The 6,012-nt window shown below is 48.7% G+C and overlaps 1 protein-coding gene across 2 annotated transcripts in view; it reads right to left on the reverse strand.

Moving 5' to 3' along the window:
* SETD3 (SET domain containing 3, actin N3(tau)-histidine methyltransferase) overlaps positions 1-5,791 on the reverse strand; it is a 91,943-nt gene extending 86,152 nt beyond the window's left edge. For both annotated transcript variants that reach the window (XM_059723210.1, XM_059723211.1), the window contains exon 1: positions 5,662-5,791. The gene's annotated coding sequence lies outside the window, so the exon portion shown is untranslated. The remainder of the gene's footprint in view (positions 1-5,661) is intronic.
* Positions 5,792-6,012: the final 221 nt, after the last annotated feature.

Genomic DNA, 6,012 nt, shown 5'->3' on the forward strand with positions numbered 1-6,012 from the left:
GGCAGGAAAGAGTGCTGGGTTCAGATGACTCCAGCCAGATGCCTATCTAACCTCCTCTTGAAGACCCCCCAGGGTAAGGGAGAGCACCACCTCCCTTGGGAGCCCATTCCAGATTTTGGCCACTCTAACTGTGAAGTTCTTCCTAATGTCCGGTCTAAATCTGCTCTCTGCTAGCTTATGGCCATTATTTCTTGTGACCCCCAGGGGCGCCTTGGTGAGTAGAGCCTCACCAATTCCCTTCTGCGCCCCCATGATGAATTTATAGGCAGCCACAAGGTCGCCTCTCAACCTTCTCTTGCGGAGGCTGAAGAGGTCCAGGTGCCCTAGTCTCTCCTTGTAGGGCTTGGCATGGACAGCCTCTGTCTGTGGCACACAACAGATTGGGAGGTGATAAGCAGCAGTGACAAACAGAGCAGGAAGCAGAAAGAAAAGCAGCAAAATGGGCAGGGAGCACTTGAGGAAGGTGCAGGGCTCATTTATGGCATGCTATAAAACAGAAGAAGCCAACCATTTTTTTGACAAGCATCTGATGAAGTAGCCTGTAGTCCACAAAGGTTAAGCCTCTCTGAACAAGTTACTCTATAAGGTGCTATACTGCCTTGCCTTCTGCCTAACTCCAGACTAACACAGCTAACAATGCCTCTTAATTCTTTTGTCAGACTATTTAATGTGATATAAATCTTTAATACAAAGAGGAGTAATGTAAAAACTGTATTGCTAATTTTCTTTAAAATGCACAAATTCTGTCCTTTGAATCTGGAATACATTAAGTTCCAAAGTTTTTTAGTGAAAACATATTAGAATTAACAATCAGAAAAGGGGAGAAATGATACAAATCAGGAGTCAGCAGCCTCCATCCATGGACAGATGTGACCAGCAGAGCCACTGAATCCAGCCTGTGGATCCAAAAGCTTTTGCCCATGCTGGGGCCAGGCGCAGGAAAAAGCACTGGCACAAAGGGCTGAATTTTAATATCAACCTGCCTCAGACAGGAGCTGAGTCACCCCAGCCCAGAACTGGAAAAGGCTGCCAACCCCCCTGCCCTGATAACATACAGCTTTCTACCATGAAGGCAAAAGATGTGAAGAGTTTGGTGATAAACTTGCCCATCCCAATCAATTAATCAGTCTTTCAAATCATACCAAACCAGAGTAAGAACAGATAAGTAATAGATGTGGTGCAAGCAGCAGCACTAATAGCTAAGGATACCCAATGCTATTTTTAGCTGTTTATAACTTAGCCCATGGCTGTCCAGTTGGCAGCCCACAGGCCAAATGCAGCACATGAGGAGTTAAATGGTGGCACCCAAGCTTCCATCCAGCTCTCTCCAGGGTTCTTCTCCCTCCCTCTTCCCCTTTCCCTTCCCAGCCCGAGAGAAGTACATAGCACAGTGCTGACAGAACCTTTTGCCTGGGGCACCTGAGAGGCATGATGGGGGGGGCCCCACGGCATGGCACGGCAGAGGGGAAACATGCAGCCCCAAAAGGCACAAGGCCCCTACTGGTTCCACCCTTGGCCGCTTAGAAGTTGGACAACCCTGACTTTAACCAGACACTGCCAACCATACCCAATATTATCCATATTAGGCAAGACCGAATTTTTCTGTAAAGTTTAGCTGAAACAGGTCAGCTATTCCTGAAAATGTGATAAAGAAAAAAAATATATGTTCCTGCCTATATTAAAAAAGTCCTACAACCATTTTGTTAAAAAATTCTAGCAACTCCACAGTTTACAGCAGATTCTACCCTGTGTCAGGGACGTGCCTTTTAACATCCCAAGAAAATCTGCCCAAATACAGCCAAGTTTTGAGACTCTGAAAAGCTTTAGTTCACACTCAGTGGAGACTTGTTACAGTTTGACAGCTAAATTTTTGTTAGTTTCAAGATGCAGTGAGTGTGCTCCTGGCCAAGGCTAAGAGGACAAAGCAGAATTTTCCCTCCAACTGATGTTCCTCGCTGTTGGGCTCCACTGTGATACAAGGCACCAGAACCGGGTGCAGCAAGCGCAGCAAGCAGCTGGCACTTGCAGGGGGGGGGGGGGCCACCGGTGCTCCCACCTGCCCATTGCCTAAGCAGCAAGTGCAGCCATCAGGTGGTGCATCAGCACTCTCAGGGGGTGCATATGCACACCCTACGTGTCGCTACTGCAAAGGTGGGAGGGAATGTAAAGAGAGAAAGAAGTGGGGGATACATTAGGTACAAAAAGGGTAGGGATGGGGGAGGAGGGGGAACAGGATGCCAGATGAGAAGAGCTGGATAGCTAGACTGAAAAGTAGACTGAAATAGAGTGGCACAAACACATGCTAGAGATACAGGGGCAGCAGGATCAAGGGCATGAGTCCTTTCAGAATCTGGACTGAATCCAACAGAACAAACATTTCTGAGTTTTGAGTTCTTGACTTTACAGCCTTGCAATTTTAAGTGGTCTCTCTCTCCTTTTATTTTCATTTTTTTAACAAGAATGACACGGCAATGACCATTAGACAGTCTAATTTTAAAAATGTATTTTAATTGTAATTATTTGTCTAAAGCCCTGGACAACAGGCCTAAGAATGAGAAATGTCTCCACCGAGTTAAGCAATTAAGGAGAGAGAGTTAATTTCAGAAACACTGTCTCTATCAAAAGCTGTATCACATAACATCAGAGTTTCTATCATTAGCATATGGTTGAGGCTATCGATGGAAAGTAGGGAAGTCTGCACTGGTAGGGCATGCACTTTTAAGCACCCATTCCATAAAAAGAAAACTTCAGTCTCGATGGCTGTTTAGGAATGCTTTTCATAGTATTACTCTCATTAAAAAAGGAAAAAAAAAATGTTGCCTTTGAAAGTTTCTGCAACATTTGCTATCAATTAGCTTAAATGTACTACATTGGAAAAGTACTGAAAAGCAGCCAGCCTTCAGAAAACTATATCAAAAGAAGTTAATCTCAACCACAGTGGTATGGCACTTTGGGGTACCTTGAGATTCTTTCAAGGGTACCTCACTGTTCAGTGTGCAAACATGAGTCCGAAGATAAACCCAGAGATTTCAAACAGGAATCCATTCAAACAGAATGTTGGCTTAACAACAATCAGACTTAGCCATATATAAAATATCCACAATTTTAAATAGAACATATTTACAAATAAGGTGCTATTACTAATGCCACATTTTTTGACAAAATAATATTCAATAAATATGGTCAGATTTGGTTAAAGAACAGAAATACTGACAAATCCAAATATTAACTACACACCACTAGTTAGAAGACTATTGGTTAGAAATCAATGCAACACACTACGGCACCAGAACTAGCCACACAAAAGTAAGGGACTGAAAAGAGGTTCAAGTCCTTCAGTACCTGCTCCTGTCCACATAATGGGATTTCCACCAGAATATCATCTCCAAATGCTACTCAAGTAGACAGTGAATAAGTGTTGAGTTGTTTGTTTGTTTTTTCATTAGAAGTTTGAATTGTTGGGAGAGAACTTTTAGCTGTAAGTATGCCAGTGATCCTCTCAGGGGAAACATATTTGCCAGTTACAACTGGGCACATGGACTGTCAAGCCTTGTCTCTTGGTGGTTGTAAGTTCTTCTTGACCTCCCACTGAAGTTCTCTGTCTGCAACTGTTAAACTAGATATGTCAAAATATGTACTCTTTATAAAAAATAAAATGCGCTAGTTTTAAAATCACAGTCTTTTATATTTGTATCCAATTTCTGAACTGGCACCTTCTGAAGATTCCCCCACAGAAAATATTCAGTAAATATTACAATTCTTTATCTCTCTCATCAGTCACTAGAAACAAGGTTAATCACTACTTCATATATAGTAAAATTTAGTCTTCATGCAGCGCTTTAAAACCAGAGACTTCAATGTGTTCTTTGTATAGACATTTATCCTAATTTTACAATAGGCGAAACTGAGGCACAGATAAATGCTCAAGTTCATACAGCAGGGCAGTGGTAGAGATGCCTATAAAACCCAGGGGTTTGACTCTCATTTTAGCATCCTGCTTGCTAGATCAGAGGTAGCCAACCTGCAGCACATATGCCACTAGTAGCATGGGCAGCCCCTGCATGTGGCTAGCTAGGGAAAGGGACAGGCAGCACCGTAGCAGCTAGGGCAGGGAGTAGAGAACAGAGCAGCCAGTGAGGCAGGGAGAAGAAAGCAAAGCTGATCAGGCCAGGGAAGGGGATTCGAGTAGCACTCGGGGAGAGTGGAGGGTTAGTTTGTGGCATGCCTGCCAAAAATGTTGGCCCCCCACTGTGCTACATCAGGTTGTCTCTCAACACTGATTATATCATTTTGGTGGAGTAAATACTATGTCCTTTCACAGCCTCCATATGCACAACAAACTACCTTTCATTTCTGAATACAATCCCCCCCAATAATATGTGCACTTGTGACGTGAATTCTAACCTCAGCCTGAGAAAACACACGCTTTGATGAAATAGTTTATTATGTCTATACACTGTATTTAATATTCCACTAATATATAAACAATGCCATGCCTAAAGACCCAAGCTTATTTACATATATAACAATATTTATGTATAGATTTCCCTGTGCCTTTTGAACTAAACCGTTCCGTTTCTTGTTATGTGTCTGTCGTTCTTGCCAGTGACCAGATCTCAATTCAGTCTGCAGCCCAGCCCCTCTCTACTGAGACACGACCTCATTTAGACCCCGTAGGCTGGCGTTTGTGCTGAAATCTTAGAACTAGCCCTGGCTATGCCTTGACCCGCAAAAGGATGCGGTTATCAATTGTGTTAACTCAATCCAGTTAGCTTAATACAGTTCAAAGCCCTGTTCAAATACAGGGTAACGTGTGAAGCCATGTCACGTTCAGTTAGTCCAACAGAGCTAACATGGTTGATAACACGCTGCCTTTTTGTCCATGGAGGCGTACCTTCAGCATACTTCCACGCCGGCATGCCGAGGGGCCGGCTCGCTTAGACTTGGGGCCGGAGTCAGCACATTGGCTCAGACGCCTGCAACCGGCATAGCCCCTTAGTTACTCGCTACAACGGGAAAGTTGCGGTGAGCTGCGAACTGACGAGACTTTACTGTCGCTTTCCCAGGGGGCTCGCTCCTCCTCGCGCACGGACCTGCCCCTGCAGTTACAGCCCGGCCCGCGCTCAGGACAAGACCGAGTAAAACGTCACAGGAAAAAAGTGGCGAGGAGCAGGACTGCGAAGCGCCACCCGGGCTGCCGTGTCCCACCGGGGAGGGCAGCAGGGGGTCCCCGACGGGCAGCTGTAGAAGCAAAAAAGGAGGCAGCAGGACCCGGCCAGGGCTGCGGGGCCTTCGGGCAGGGCCGAGCCGAGGATGCCGGACGCTCCCGCCGGGCTCTGCCTCCCCACCCTATATGGGCCGGGCGCTCCTCTCGGGGGCGTTTTCATTCCCCGCACTCGAGCGGCCCGGCCCGGCCCGGCCCGGGAGGCAGCGTGCCCGGGAGAGCTCTGTCGGCCTCCGAGCTGCTGGGACCGCCCCAGGCTGACGGGGCGGGGGAGAAGGGGGGAAGGGCGGGGCGGGGCGGGGCAGGCGCGGCAGCAGCAGCAGGCCCCGCGGGCCGAGCCGGGCTGGGGGATGGAGGCGCCTGAGGGGAGTGGGGGAGGGGAGGGGAGGGGTGGGTCGAGGAGACGCGGGACGGGCCCGGCCCAGCCCGGTTCTTACCTCCCGCGCGACGGCGGCTCCTGGTGCGGGCGCGGGCCGAGCTGTCCGCGGCGCCTGCTGCTGCTGCCGCCGGGCTGGGGAAGGGCAGGCGGCAGCCGAGCCCCACACTCTCAGCGCCGGCCCCGCCCGCCCACCAGCCCCGAGCCGCGCTGCCGCCATTGGCTGAGCCAGGAGCCCCCGCCCCTACGCGACGCCTCGCCCCCTTCCTGCCGCCGCCAACCAATGGGCCCGGCCGCCCCCTCGCCCCCCATTGGTGAGGGGTTAACCCCTCCCCATGGTTGCATACCTATTGGCTGCGGGCGCTTGGCCTTTCCTCGGATCTGCCGCCCGACTGGTGGGCGTGGCTGCCAG

The sequence above is a fragment of the Alligator mississippiensis genome, chromosome 2 (genome assembly GCF_030867095.1).
Source record: "Alligator mississippiensis isolate rAllMis1 chromosome 2, rAllMis1, whole genome shotgun sequence".
Classification (NCBI taxonomy): domain Eukaryota; kingdom Metazoa; phylum Chordata; order Crocodylia; family Alligatoridae; genus Alligator; species Alligator mississippiensis.